Source organism: Lutra lutra, chromosome 8 (genome assembly GCF_902655055.1).
Source record: "Lutra lutra chromosome 8, mLutLut1.2, whole genome shotgun sequence".
NCBI lineage: Eukaryota > Metazoa > Chordata > Mammalia > Carnivora > Mustelidae > Lutra > Lutra lutra.
This window is the reverse complement of record NC_062285.1, coordinates 20,417,488-20,433,931: the sequence shown is the minus strand read 5'-3', so window position 1 is coordinate 20,433,931 and position 16,444 is coordinate 20,417,488. Positions and strand designations below refer to the sequence as shown.

Here is a 16,444-nt window from a genome sequence, read left to right as displayed (position 1 = left end):
AAGAATTTGTACAAGGATCTCAGCTTGAAGTTTGCTATTCATTTGTACACATTTGCTGTTGTACGCACATTTATCTGTTTTATTTTCTCTGCCATTATTCCCCACCCCTCAAGGAAGACAGCAAACTGAGTTACGTCCAATAATTTTGTCATAAAATGTTGCTCTTCTGTTTGCATTGAATCATTATCAACTCTCATGAACAGTAGTGTGCCGAGGGACAGATACAATCATTCATGACTGACATTTTGTTCCAGACCTTGCTGTCTCCTTATATTATTCTTCCTGTCAGATGCTTCCTAAGGACTCCTCATTTTTATTTTTTCCCATTGTTCTTCTGTGCTCAACCATAGGAATGTTTTTCTCCTTCAGGAACCAAATGTAGTGTGAAAGACAATAGAAACCAGCCATCAACCACTAAGTAGGAAATCACCTTGAATATCATAGATTGGGGATTTTAATTGGGTTCGTGAGCTATTTCTATAAAGAGTATAATAAAGACCTTGCAAGAATCATTCTGAGTCTAACTTTTCCACCTCTATGGCCTGTTCCTTATTATGGATAATTCTTTCACTCCTTTTTCTATCACCTGAGATTTAGAACAATTGTAGGAAAATTATCTCTATGAATATAGTAACACACTCTTTAGAGAACATATCTTTTGGTGGGTTTTTAAAAGTTTATGACAATTAAGTTATACAACTTAAACCTATTGAAATTACGGGCACCTAGGTGGCTCAGTGGGTTAAGCCTCTGCCTTTGGCCCGGGTTGTGATCTCAGGGTCCTGGGATCGAGCCCCGCATTGGGCTCTCTGCTTGATGGGGAACCTGCTTCCCCCTTTCTCTCTGCCTGCTTCTCTGCCTACTTGTGATCTCTGTCAAATAAGTAAATAAAATCTTTAAAAAATTTTAAAAATAAATTAAACCTATTAAAATAATTTTTTACCTGTATCAGAGAAAGAATCTGAAATCAAATAGAAGTTTTAAAGGAAGCTTTGAGGTAATTTTCAGCTATACTAGTAATTTCATGCAACATCTTAATTCACAAGTTGAAATTAAATATCCATTCATTTATTAAACAAATGCTTTTGTAGGACCTGCACTATGTCAAGCTCTGTTTTAGGCTTGGCGCTCCAGAGGCGAAAAAGATGGGAGAAAGCTCTCATCCTCATGGACCTTAAACTGTAGTGGGAAAGACAGACAATGAACAAATATTGAAGTAATTGAAACATAAAATGATATTGAAAAGTGAGAAGTGAAAGGTACTATCAGCAACAGAGTAGGAGTGAGGATAGAACCCACCCTCAAGGTTCTGCCCACTTCTCTAAGGTGATACTGGAAGAAAAAAAATCCTATCACTAAATACTGCATTTCTGTAATTCCAGTAATCGCATTCCTGCTACAGTTTTCTCTTCCTCTCCCAAACTCCAAATATGCTAGAGCCTTGTCAACAGTTTGAAAAGGAAATTGAAATATTTTAGATGCTTTACAATAAAAATGTTTTCAGGTGATCTATACATTGCATACTCATTTAGTATCAGTTACGCAGGGTGCTTTTGTTTCTTTTCACAGAAACATGTCTATGTAGAAATATGCAGTCCATTTCCAGTTGTCTATTAATCGCTTACTGTATGCAAGGCACCACGTGAGGTGCCGTTTCTCAGATCACGCCCAGCGCTGCCTTCCGTGGATCGAAGAGGACAGGCAGATATGTACCTGGTCATCACACTCGTGAAGACTTTATGTAATTACAGGAGTGGCGAGTACTGTGACGGGGAAGCACACAGTCGTCTCAGAGTCTCTGGCAGGGAGGTACGATCGAGTTGAGGAGATCAACGAGAGCTGCGCAAGGAGGTGGTGGTTCCACTGAAACATGAGTAGGAATTAACTAGATGAAAGGAGGAAAGAAAAAGATTTCATAGGAATGTACAGAGAAGGGAAGGAGCCTGGGCCATTGGAGGACTGCCAGAGAGTGAGTGCAGTTGAGGCAGGAGGAGGAAAGAGGGAAGCCTGGTGAAATGAGGTCGGCCTGGGGGTGGTGTGAGCCACTTCAATGTTGAGACTGCAGGTGTCTGCTCATCGAGCAGTAAGTAGCAGCCTTCTGGTGTCATGATGTCAACGTTGATTTTATGAAATCACTTGATAGGGCCAAATTTTATTTAATAGCACGTCAGTCATACTGCTTATGGCACATGGACCCTGCTTACTCATGATTTACTCTACCACCAAGAGAGATGGGTCCATGCAACAGTTACTCTATGAGGTGGTGCACCCACACCTCATGCTTTCCTGGTTAAAGGATATCTTAATGCCATATTCAGTGGATGGTAAAATAGTCCTGGGTCAATATATTGGGACACTCTTTTTTTTTTTTTTTCCATTTTTTTTTTAAATTTTATTTTTTTTTATAAACATATATTTTTATCCCCAGGGGTACAGGTCTGCGAATCGCCAGGTTTACACACTTCACAGCACTCACCATAGCACATACCCTCCCCAATATCCATAACCCCACCCCCCCTCTCCCAACCCCCCTCCCCCCATCAACCCTCAGTTTGTTTTGTGAGATTAAGAGTCACTTATGGTTTGTCTCCCTCCCAATCCCATCTTGTTTCATTTACTCTTCTCCTACCCCCTTAACCCCCCATGTTGCATCTCCTCTCCCTCATATCAGGGAGATCATATGATAGTTGTCTTTCTCTGATTGACTTATTTCACTAAGCATGATACCCTCTAGTTCCATCCACGTCGTCGCAAATGGCAAGATTTCATTTCTTTTGATGGCTGCATAGTATTCCATTGTGTATATATACCACATCTTCTTTATCCATTCGTCTGTAGATGGACATCTAGGTTCTTTCCATAGTTTGGCTATTGTAGACATTGCTGCTATAAACATTCGGGTGCACGTGCCCCTTCGGATCACTACGTTTGTATCTTTAGGGTAAATACCCAGCAGTGCAATTGCAGGGTCATAGGGTAGCTCTATTTTCAACATTTTGAGGAACCTCCATGCTGTTTTCCAGAGTGGTTGCACCAGCTTGCATTCCCACCAACAGTGTAGGAGGGTTCCCCTTTCTCCGCATCCTCGCCAGCATCTGTCACTTCCTGACTTGTTCATTTTAGCCATTCTGACTGGTGTGAGGTGATAGCTCATGGTGGTTTTGATTTGTATTTCCCTGATGCCGAGTGATATGGAGCACTTTTTCATGTGTCTGTTGGCCATCTGGATGTCTTCTTTGCAGAAATGTCTGTTCATGTCCTCTGCCCATTTCTTGATTGGATTATTTGTTCTTTGGGTGTTGGGTTTGCTAAGTTCTTTATAGATTTTGGACACTAGCCCTTTATCTGATATGTCATTTGCAAATATCTTCTCCCATTCTGTCAGTTGTCTTTTGGTTTTGTTCACTGTTTCCTTTGCTGTGCAAAAGCTTTTGATCTTGACAAAATCCCAATAGTTCATTTTTGCCCTTGCTTCCCTTGCCTTTGGTGATGTTCCTAGGAAGATGTTGCTGCGGCTGACGTCGAAGAGGTTCCTGCCTGTGTTCTCCTCAAGGATTTTGATGGATTCCTTTCTCACATTGAGATCCTTCATCCATTTTGAGTCTATTTTCGTGTGTGGTGTAAGGAAATGATCCAATTTCATTTTTCTGCATGTGGCTGTCCAATTTTCCCAACACCATTTATTGAAGAGGCTGTCTTTTTTCCATTGGACATTCTTTCCTGCTTTGTCAAAGATGAGTTGACCATAGAGTTGAGGGTCTATTTCTGGGCTCTCTGTTCTGTTCCATTGATCTATGTGTCTGTTTTTGTGCCAGTACCATGCTGTCTTGATGATGACAGCTTTGTAATAGACCTTGAAGTCCGGAATTGTGATGCCACCAACTTTGGCTTTCTTTTTCAATATTCCTTTGGCTATTCGAGGTCTTTTCTGGTTCCATATAAATTTTAGGATTATTTGTTCCATTTCTTTGAAAAAAATGGATGGTACTTTGATAGGAAGTGCATTAAATGTGTAGATTGCTTTAGGTAGCATAGACATTTTCACAATATTTATTCTTCCAATCCAGGAGCATGGAACATTTTTCCATTTCTTTGTGTCTTCCTCAGTTTCTTTCATGAGTACTTTATAGTTTTCTGAGTATAGATTCTTAGTCTCTTTGGTTAGGTTTATTCCTAGGTATCTTATAGTTTTGGGTGCAATTGTAAATGGGATGGACTCCTTAATTTCTCTTTCTTCTGTCTTGTTGTTGGTGTAGAGAAATGCAACTGATTTCTGTGCATTGATTTTATATCCTGACACTTTACTGAATTCCTGTACAAGTTCTAGCAGTTTTGGAGTGGAGTCTTTTGGGTTTTCCACATAGAGTATCATATCATCTGCGAAGAGTGATAGTTTGACTTCTTCTTTGCCGATTTGGATGCCTTTAATTTCCTTTTGTTGTCTGATTGCTGAGGCTAGGACTTCTAGTACTATGTTGAATAGCAGTGGTGATAACGGACATCCCTGCCGTGTTCCTGACCTTAGCGGAAAAGCTTTCAGTTTTTCTCCATTGAGAATGATATTTGCGGTGGGTTTTTCATAGATGGCTTTGATAATATTGAGGTATGTGCCGTCTATCCCTACACTTTGAAGAGTTTTGATCAGGAAGGGATGCTGTACTTTGTCAAATGCTTTTTCAGCATCTATGGAGAGTATCATATGGTTCTTGTTCTTTCTTTTATTAATGTGTTGTATCACATTGATTGATTTGCGGATGTTGAACCAGCCTTGCAGCCCTGGAATAAATCCCACTTGGTCGTGGTGAATAATCCTTTTAATGTACTGTTGAATCCTATTGGCTAGTATTTTGGCGAGAATTTTTGCATCTGTGTTCATCAAGGATATTGGTCTGTAGTTCTCTTTTTTGTTGGGATCCTTGTCTGGTTTTGGGATCAAGGTGATGCTGGCCTCATAAAATGAGTTTGGAAGTTTTCCTTCCATTTCTATTTTTTGGAACAGTTTCAGGAGAATAGGAATTAGTTCTTCTTTAAATGTTTGGTAGAATTCCCCCGGGAAACCGTCTGGCCCTGGGCTTTTGTTTGGAGATTTTTGATGACTGTTTCAATCTCCTTACTGGTTATGGGTCTGTTCAGGCTTTCCATTTCTTCCTGGTTCATTTGTGGTAGTTTATATGTCTCTAGGAATGCATCCATTTCTTCCAGATTGTCAAATTTGTTGGCGTAGAGTTGCTCATAGTATGTTCTTATAATTGTCTCTATTTCTTTGGTGTTCGTTGTGATCTCTCCTCTTTCATTCATGATTTTATTTATTTGGGTCCTCTCTCTTTTCTTTTTAATAAGTCTGGCCAGGGGTTTATCAATCTTATTAATTCTTTCAAAGAACCAGCTCCTAGTTTTGTTGATTTGTTCTATTGTTTTTTTGGTTTATTTCATTGATTTCTGCTCTGATCTTTATGATTTCTCTTCTCCTGCTGGGTTTAGGGTTTCTTTCTTGTTCTTTCTCCAGCTCCTTTAGGTGTAGGGTTAGGTTGTGTACCTGAGACCTTTCTTGTTTCTTGAGAAAGGCTTGTACCGCTATATATTTTCCTCTCAGGACTGCCTTTGTTGTGTCCCACAGATTCTGAACCGTTGTGTTTTCATTATCATTTGTTTCCATGAATTTTTTCAATTCTTCTATAATTTCCTGGTTGACCCATTCATTCTTTAGAAGGATGCTGTTTAGTCTCCATGCATTTGGGTTCTTTCCAAATTTCCTCTTGTGATTGAGTTCTAGCTTTAGAGCATTGTGGTCTGAGAATATGCAGGGAATGATCCCAATCTTTTGATACCGGTTGAGACTTGATTTAGGACCTAGAATGTGATCTATTCTGGAGAATGTTCCATGTGCACTAGAGAAGAATGTGTATTCTGTTGCTTTGGGATGAAATGTTCTGAATATATCTGTGATGTCCATCTGGTCCAGTGTGTCATTTAAGGCCTTTATTTCCCTGTTGATCTTTTGCTTGGATGATCTGTCCATTTCAGTGAGGGGGGTGTTAAAATCCCCTACTATTATTGTATTCTTGTCGATGTGTTTCTTTGATTTTGTTATTAATTGGTTTATATAGTTGGTGCTCCCACGTTAGGGGCATAGATATTTAAAATTGTTAGATCTTCTTGTTGGACAGTTCCTTTGAGTATGATATAGTGTCCTTCCTCATCTCTTATTATAGTCTTTGGCTTAAAATCTAATTGATCTGCTATAAGGATTGCCACTCCTGCTTTCTTCTGATGTCCATTAGCATGGTAAATTCTTTTCCACCCCCTCACTTTAAACCTGGAGGTGTCTTCGGGTTTAAGATGAGTTTCTTGTAGGCAACATATAGATGGGTTTTGTTTTTTTATCCATTCTGATACCCTGTGTCTTTTGATTGGGGGCATTTAGCCCATTTACATTCAGTGTAACTATTGAGAGATATGAATTTAGTGTCATTGTATTGCCTGTAAGGTGACTGTTACTGTAGATTGTCTCTGTTCCTTTCTGGTCTGTTCCTTTTAGGCTCTCTCTTTGCTTAGAGGACCCCTTTCAATATTTCCTGAAGGGCTGGTTTGGTATTTACAAATTCTTTCAGTTTTTGTTTGTCTTGGAAGCTTTTTATCTCTCCTTCTATTTTCAATGATAGCCTAGCTGGATATAGTATTCTTGGCTGCATGTTTTTCTCGTTTAGTGCTCTGAATATATCATGCCAGTTCTTTCTGGCCTGCCAGGTCTCTGTGGATAAGTCTGCTGCCAATCTAATATTTTTACCATTGTATGTTACAGACTTCTTGTCCTGGGCTGCTTTCAGGATTTTCTCTTTGTCATTAAGACTTGTAAATTGTACTATTAGATGTCGGGGTGTGGACCTATTCTTGTTGATTTTGAGGGGGGGTTCCCTGCACCTCCTGGATTTTGATGCTAATTTCCCTAATATGGAAAAGGGAATTTCTCTACAGTAATTCTCTCCAATAGACCTACTGCCCCCCTCTCTCTTTCTTCTTCTTCTGAAATCCCAATTATTCTAATGTTGTTTCATCTTATGGTGTCACTTATCTCTTGAATTCTCCCCTCATGGTCCGGTAGTTGTCTCTCTTTTGCTCAACTTCTTTATTCTCCATCATTTCATCTCTATAGCACTAATTCTCTCTTCTCCCTCATTTATCCTAGCAGTAAGTGCCTCCATTTTTTATTGCACCTCATTAATAGCTTTTTAAAATTCAGGTTGGTTAGATTTTAGTTCTTTTATTTCTCCAGAAATGGCTTTTATTTCTCCAGGGAGGGTTTCTCTAATATCTTCCATGCCTTTTCTGAGCCCTCCAGCACCTTAAGAATCATCATTCTGAACCCTAGGTCTGAGTTACTACCAATGTTCTCATTGATTAGGTCCCTAGCCTTTCGGTTCTGCCTCTTGTTCTTGTGTGTGTATGTGGTGAGTTTTTCTGCCTTCTCATTTTATCCAGGTAAGAATATACAGACAAGAGAATAAAATACTGAAAGGGTGGCAAAGGCCCTAGAAATATGCATGCTAACCAAATCAGAAGAGACTTCAAACTGGGGAGAGAAGAACAGGGATAAAAAGAAATTTTTTTAAAAATTTAAAATAATTTATATATATATATATATTATTATTTTAATTTTGAAATTTTATTTTAAAATTTATATATATATAAAATTATATATATATATATATATATATATATATATATATATATACATATATATATGCACGTGCATATATATATTAGACTGGTGACTAGAACAGAGTCACCCACTTGATTTTGGGGATATTTTGGTCTCTTAGAAGAAAATACCTCCCAAAATTTTAAAGAAAGAAGAACATATATATACAAAAATAAGGGTAAACATGATGATGGGATGGAATATGACTGTAAAGATGAAAATTTTTTAAAAAATTCTAAAAAAGGAATTGATAAGTTGGTTTGGAAAGAAAGAAAAAGAAAGTGGTGAAAATTTGCTCAGTCTGGAGACCAGAACAAATCCCTGTGCTAGATTTAGGGTATATTTTGATCTATTAGAAAATGTTGTGTCCCAAAATTTTTTAGAAGAAATCTGATATGTATACAAAAAATAAAGTTAGATACAATGAAGGATAAAATATGACTATAATAATGAAGGTTTAAAAAGGTTTTTTTTAAGAAAGGTATTGTTAAGATAAACTAGTTAAAAATGTTAAAAGAGGGAAGAGGAAAAGTTAAAAAAATTAAAATAAGGTAAAAAGTAAAATTAAAAAAAAATTTAATTAATTTTGCAAGATTAAATAATCATGGGGAAAAAGCCATGAGTTCTATGCTTTGTTTTCCTCTCCTCTGGAATTCCACTGTTTGTGATCATTGAGCTTGGTCCTGGCTGGATGGTCTTGCTGATCTTCTGGGGAGGGGCCTGTGTAGTGATTCTCAAACTTCTTTGCCTGAAGTGGAATTACGCTGCCCTTGCCAGGGGCCGGGCTAAGTAATCTGCTCGAGTTTGCTCTTGGGAGCTTTTGTTCCCTGAAAGCTTTCCGTAGAGCTCTCGAGGATGGGAATGCAAATGGTGGCCTCCCAATCTCTGGCCCAGGGGAGCTGAGCGCTTGGGGGCCCAATCCTCAGTGCGCCCTCCCATCTCCCTTGTCTCTGGCTGTACTCCAAGCTCACCCGGCCTGTGACTAAGTGTTTCTATCTCTGGTGCATGGCCCCATTTGGAGTCTCCAACCCCAGCAGATTCCTGCCTCTCTGCTCTTCCAGTGGCTCTTCCTGGATCTCCCACTTTTGGGATCCCTGCTCAAAGAGCAGTGGCCTGATTGTGCCACGGATCACAGTTTAATGTAATCCTGAGGTGAGAGCTCACTCCTCAGCCCCGTCTCTGTAGTTGGCTTCCCCACTCTAATACCTATGAGCTCTGCTACACTCAGACACCCCTGATCTTTCTGTGACCCCACGGGACCTGAGACCACGCTCTCCCAGCGAGTGCTCCACCCCTGCTTAGCCTTCAGAGCGATGTCCCTCAGTGGAGCAGACTTTTAAAAGTTATGATTTTGTGCTCTGTTGTGCCACTGCTTGCCGGGAACCGGCCCTTCCCCCCACGGACTATCTTCCCATCACTTCGGATTCACTTCTCCATACATCCTACCTCTCAGAAAGTGGTTGATTTTCTGTTTCTAGAATTGTTGCTCTTCTTCTCTTCGATCTCCTGTTGGATTTGTATGTGTTCAGAATGGTTTGATAACTATCTAACTGAACTTCTGTGACCTGATGTCATCTCAGTCTGTTAACCCTCTGCCATCTTGACTCCGCACTTATTGTCATCTTTTAATAGTTATTTGGCCCCTGGGAGCCTAGTAACTTTGGCCTATGAACTTGTAGTATATTAATGTGAGTTGCTGTCTCTGGTGATTCAGGGAAAGGCAGAAGGCCAGCCCTTTGCCTGTCTCCCACTCACCACTGTAACACACAATGCCGTATATTTGGAAATAAATGTTATAATAAGTATGTAACTTATTTATTAAAGAGACAGGTTTTAGTAAGTGACATAAAGAGTCCTGAATAAGTAAAAAAATAAAAGATATCTCAGGGTAAAAATAATTAAACATTTAACGTTTCAGCTATTCATTAAATCATTCTAAAATTCATTTGGGAGACTGAATGTATGAGAAAACCTAAAGAACAACAACAAAAAATTGAGGATGAAAATGTGACCTGCTGAAATGCAACATTAAGACTTAATCAACTCCAGTATAGCAACTTTACTTCCCTTTATGTCTTTACTCTCTTGCACTTATAGTATTTATGCCTTAATTATTTGCTTTATATACATTGAAAACCATATAAGATGGTATTTTAATTTTTCTTCAACCATCAAAAATAAATTCAAGAACACAAGAAAAGTTTATTGTATTTACTCATATTTTAACTGTTTTTTAAATCCCTTCTTGATAATTATTCTAAGGTTTATTCTTTTATCCTCTCCTTTAATCTTGAAGAAACTCCATTAGCCATTCGTTTAAGTTATGTCTACTGGTGACAAACTCTCTTTGTTTTCCTTCATTTGAAAAAATCTCGGAAGAAGGGGTCCTAGGCTCTGCGCAGCCTTTGCTTTGGGGATGGAAGCAGAGTTTTAGTATTTCTTACATCTTTTCTTTTCATTACACAAAAGGGAAACACTGACTTAAAGTATGAGGGCAGGGTTCCCTGGGTGGCTCAATCCTTAAGCATCTGCCTTTGGATCAGATCATGATCCCAGCACCTGGGATCGAGCCCTACATCAAGCTCCATGCTCAGAGGGAAGCCTGCTTCTCCCTCTCCCACTCCCCCTGCTTGTATTCCCTCTCTGGCTTTCTCTTTCTCTGTCAAAAAAATAAAATATTTAAAAAAAAAAGTATGAGGGCAAGTACATTGCCAGAACAAATACACAATATATAAAATAAAGAGTCAAAAATGCATAATACATGGAAATCAGTTAAAAGTTAGGTAAATGGTTAAATTATAAGGAGAGAGTATTCCTTCAATTTCTATAATTTAATTATTATTGAACTAATGTCTATTTTTACTATTATTAGTGTGGCCATTCACTTTCATATGTTTATTACCTTGGGTCCTTGGGATAGTTCAACATCCATATGGATGAATGCAAGAGATATGTCCTCGGCCAGTGGCAGAGTCATGAGTTGAAATTAAGAAGTTTTTCCTTTTGTCAATTTAGAAAGAATAGAAAATCAGAATATTAAGTAAATAAAGCAACAGTGTATGTGGAACAAAAATTAGATTGACATATAACTACTTTTTGAAAAATTGTTCTGATGTATATTGACATATATAAGAATAATAAATATAATCTATATTTATGTAACTTTTCTAGTAATTTATTTTTATTACTTTCTCAGATTATTAACTCCACAGTGAGACACTCTCTCTCTTTCTCTCTTTTTTTTTTTTTTCACCTTTTTATTCCTGGTATCTAACATAGTACATGTGAACATCAAATGTTTGCAGAATATATGAATGAATGGGCAGATAAACCAATAAGCAAATAAATCTCCCATTTTACATTTGGATGCATAATTTTGGAAATTATGGGGATAAGATTTGATATATTTAAAGAGGAATGATAGTAAATATATTAGATATTCTAATGTCACCAGCCATTAGGTTGACCCATGGTTGGTTTTCAAAAGAATTCACCCTTGTTTTCTTTTCTTACTACATAAAATGATAATGGATATGTTATTCAAATCTCTTTTTCACCAGAAGGTCAGTTGTAAGATTGAAGAAATGGTTTTTATGTTATTGATTAAAGTAATCACACAACCTTCTGTGATGGTATTTGTTGAAAACCCACTGGGGGCTTGTCACAGTTAATGAGTGGTTCTAGAAACTTCAGAAGTAGATTAATAGAAAATATTAGCAAAGTGAGTTAAGTTTGTAAATTAAGACAGACTTTACCAATATCCATGCCTGTTATGTTGTTATGTGTCAGACAGGCCCCCTCTACTTTAATCTTTAATTTAAGTAATCATTCCTTTGATTTCACATCACTACAACGTCACTGATAGTCAACGATTAACCTTGAGAAAGGCTTCGCTTCTTTAGTCATCAGAAGGATATAAAATTCTATTAATTAGGTGTGAATTTCCCATCCCCTTCAAGACAAAAGTTACATGAGTCTCTGGGTGTAAAGACTTTTCTTTTTCTTATATTTTTTTGGGAAGACCATTGAGAAACCTATCTAGACACCATTAGTTGTTTTGCAAAGTTAAGTTTGTATTAACTAATATGAGGCTCCACTTTCTCTGTAATTCAGCCAAGGAAGAACTGTTTGATTGTGTCTCCCTCAGCACAACAAGGTGTCAGCCATATTTATCAACATTAGTACCCTAAAAGCTCAAACCTGTAGAAATGTAATTCCTTTGGATCCTTTTTCCAATATTTCTGTTTTTCTTCAGCTTATATTAAAAAAAAAATACCTGTAAATTATGTATTTCACAGTTGCATGCTATAAATCTATTGGAACAGCTTGCTTGATTTTATGGCTGCCATTCCCCTCAGTATTCCCCTCGATTCCACTGTTTGATTACAAGCTTCAGACACAAGGTTTTGTTGTTACTGTTGTTAATTTGTTATGAAAACAAAATAGTGGATCCTGAGATATTAGTTATTTGGGGCTAACCATAAACATAAGCATAGATGTGCATATATTTATAATAACATACATAATAAGTATATATATTTATAATGCTATCTATAGCAAATATATAGTTTATTTCTCTTTCTTTGCAATGTGTCCATCATCATTTATTTTATTATTATTATTTTTTAATCTTTATTTAAATCCAATTAACATATAATGTATTGGTTTCAGAGTTAGAGGTCAGTGATTCATCAATCGTCTCTAATACCCAACGCTCATTATTATATCATGTGCCCTCCTTAATGTCCATCACCCAGTTACCCCACCCCTCACCCCCTCCCCTACAGCAACCCTCAGTTTGTTTCCTATGCTTAAGAATCTCTTACCATTTATTTCCATCTATGTTTTCATCTTACTTTTTTCCCTCTCTTTCCCTATGATTCTCCATTTTGTTTCTTAAATTCCACATATCAGCAAGATCATATAATTGTCATTCTCTGATTAGCTACTTTCGCTTAGCATAATACCCTCTAGTTCCATCCAAGATTTAAATTATGTCTTCCTTGAATTTTGCTAGATCACAACAGAAAAACTCTGGCCTTAGGCTTTAAAAACGGAAAGATAAATAACTACCAATTCAACTACTTCAATGGTTATAAGATGATCCAGTTTTCTTCAACCTTCTTAGATCAATTAAGGGTAAACATTGTCCTAAACATTTTCAATTCCTAGGAATTTGTCCACTTTGTTTTTAAATTTAGTGGCATAAAGTTATCTGTAATTTTCTCATGTCTTTTTAATCTCTGCTCTGTCTGTACTTAGTCCTCTTTTTCACTCTTTGTTTGTGACCTTTCTCTTTTTGATACAAATCTTGCTGTGTACTTGATAATTTTATTAGTATTTCAAAGAGTCAACTTTAGACTTCTTGATTATCTTTATTGTATCTTTTTAAAATTTTATTAATTTCTCTCTTATCTTTATTATTTCCTTCCTTTAACTTTATTTATGTTTATTCTCCTGTGCTTTTTCTAATTTCTAAACTAACTTGATTAGGTTAATAAATTTTTTTTATTTTATTTTTTATAAACATATAATATATTTTTATCCCCAGGGGTACAGGTCTGTGAATCGCCAGGTTTACACACTTCACAGCACTCACCATAGCACATACCCTCCACAATGTCCATAATCCCACCCCCCCCAACCCCCTCCCCCCATCAACCGTCAGTTTGTTTTGTGAGATTAAGAGTCACTTACGGTTTGTCTCCCTCCCAATCCCATCTTGTTTCATTTACTCTTCTCCTACCCCCTTAACCCCCCATGTTGCATCTCCTCTCCCTCATATCAGGGAGATCATATGATAGTTGTCTTTCTCCAATTGACTTATTTCACTAAACATGATACCCTCTAGTTCCATCCACGTCGTCGCAAATGGCAAGATTTCATTTCTTTTGATGGCTGCATAGTATTCCATTGTGTATATATACCACATCTTCTTTATCCATTCGTCTGTAGATGGACATCTAGGTTCTTTCCATAGTTTGGCTATTGTAGACATTGCTGCTATAAACATTCGGGTGCATGTGCCCCTTCGGATCACTACGTTTGTATCTTTAGGGTAAATACCCAGCAGTGCAATTGCTGGGTAATAGGGTAGTTCTATTTTCAACATTTTGAGGAACCTCCATGCTGTTTTCCAGAGTGGTTGCACCAGCTTGCATTCCCACCAACAGTGTAGGAGGGTTCCCCTTTCTCCGCATCCTCGCCAGCATCTGTCATTTCCTGACTTGTTCATTTTAGCCATTCTGACTGGTGTGAGGTGATATCTCATGGTGGTTTTGATTTGTATTTCTCTGATGCCGAGTGATGTGGAGCACTTTTTCATGTGTCTGCTGGCCATCTGGATGTCTTCTTTGCAGAAATGTCTGTTCATGTCCTCTGCCCATTTCTTGATTGGATTATTTGTTCTTTGGGTGTTGAGTTTGCTAAGTTCTTTATAGATTTTGGACACTAGCCCTTTATCTGATATGTCATTTGCAAATATCTTCTCCCATTCTGTCAGTTGTCTTTTGGTTTTGTTCACTGTTTCCTTTGCTGTGCAAAAGTTTTTGATCTTGATAAAATCCCAATAGTCCATTTTTGCCCTTGCTTCCCTTGCCTTTGGTGATGTTCCTAGGAAGATGTTGCTGCGGCTGAGGTCGAAGAGGTTGCTGCCTGTGTTCTCCTCGAGGATTTTGATGGATTCCTTTCTCACATTGAGATCCTTCATCCATTTTGAGTCTATTTTCGTGTGTGGTGTAAGGAAATGATCCAATTTCATTTTTCTGCATGTGGCTGTCCAATTTTCCCAACACCATTTATTGAAGAGGCTGTCTTTTTTCCATTGGACATTCTTTCCTGCTTTGTCGAAGATGAGTTGACCATAGAGTTGAGGGTCTATTTCTGGGCTCTCTATTCTGTTCCATTGATCTATGTGTCTGTTTTTGTGCCAGTACCATGCTGTCTTGATGATGACAGCTTTGTAATAGACCTTGAAGTCCGGAATTGTGATGCCACCAACTTTGGCTTTCTTTTTCAATATTCCTTTGGCTATTCGAGGTCTTTTCTGGTTCCATATAAATTTTAGGATTATTTTTTCCATTTCTTTGAAAAAAAAAATGGATGGTACTTTGATAGGAATTGCATTAAATGTGTAGATTGCTTTAGGTAGCATAGACATTTTCACAATATTTATTCTTCCAATCCGGGAGCATGGAACATTTTTCCAATTTTTTGTGTCTTCCTCAATTTCTTTCATGAGTACTTTATAGTTTTCTGTGAATAGATTCTTAGTCTCTTTGGTTAGGTTTATTCCTAGGTATCTTATAGTTTTGGGTGCAATTGTAAATGGGATGGACTCCTTAATTTCTCTTTCTTCTGTCTTGTTGTTGGTGTAGAGAAATGCAAGTGATTTCTGTGCATTGATTTTATATCCTGACACTTTACTGAATTCCTGTACAAGTTCTAGCAGTTTTGGAGTGGAGTCTTTTGGGTTTTCCACATAAAGTGTCATATCATCTGCAAAGAGTGATAGTTTGACTTCTTCTTTGCCGATTTGGATGCCTTTAATTTCCTTTTATTGTCTGATTGCTGAGGCTAGGACTTCTAGTACTATGTTGAATAGCAGTGGTGATAACGGACATCCCTGCCGTGTTCCTGACCTTAGCGGAAAAGCTTTCAGTTTTTCTCCATTGAGAATGATATTTGCGGTGGGTTTTTCATTGATGGCTTTGATAATATTGAGGTATGTGCCCTCTATCCCTACATTTTGAAGAGTTTTGATCAGGAAGGGATGCTGTACTTTGTCAAATGCTTTTTCAGCATCTATGGAGAGTATCATATGGTTCTTGTTCTTTCTTTTATTAATGTGTTGTATCACATTGATTGATTTGCGGATGTTGAACCAGCCTTGCAGCCCTGGAATAAATCCCACTTGGTTGTGGTGAATAATCCTTTTAATGTACTGTTGAATCCTATTGGCTAGTATTTTGGCGAGAATTTTTGCATCTGTGTTCATCAAGGATATTGGTCTGTAGTTCTCTTTTTTGATGGGATCCTTGTCTGGTTTTGGGATCAAGGTGATGCTGGCCTCATAAAATGAGTTTGGAAGTTTTCCTTCCATTTCTATTTTTTGGAACAGTTTCAGGAGAATAGGAATTAGTTCTTCTTTAAATGTTTGGTAGAATTCCCCCGGAAGCCATCTAGCCCTGGGCTTTTGTTTGTTTGGAGATTTTTGATGACTGTTTCAATCTCCTTACTGGTTATGGGTCTGTTCAGGCTTTCCATTTCTTCCTGGTTCATTTGTGGTAGTTTATATGTCTCTAGGAATGCATCCATTTCTTCCAGATTGTCAAATTTGTTGGCGTAGAGTTGCTCATAGTATGTTCTTATAATTGTCTCTATTTCTTTGGTGTTTGTTGTGATCTCTCCTCTTTCATTCATGATTTTATTTATTTGGGTCCTCTCTCTTTTCTTTTTGATAAGTCTGGCCAGGGGTTTATCAATCTTATGAATTCTTTCAAAGAACCAGCTCCTAGTTCGTTGATTTGTTCTATTGTTTTTTTTGGTTTCTATTTCATTGATTTCTGCTCTGATCTTTATGATTTCTCTTCTCCTGCTGGGTTTAGGGTTTCTTTCTTGTTCTTTCTCCAGCTCCTTTAGGTGTAGGGTTAGGTTGTGTACCTGAGACCTTTCTTGTTTCTTGAGAAAGGCTTGTACCGCTATATATTTTCCTCTCAGGACTGCCTTTGTTGTGTCCCACAGATT

General features: G+C 37.6%; 1 protein-coding gene across 3 annotated transcripts in view; it reads left to right on the top strand.

Annotated features, from left to right (window-relative positions):
- MALRD1 (MAM and LDL receptor class A domain containing 1) overlaps positions 1–16,444 on the top strand; it is a 763,597-nt gene that overhangs the window by 479,756 nt on the left and 267,397 nt on the right. The window lies entirely within an intron of this gene.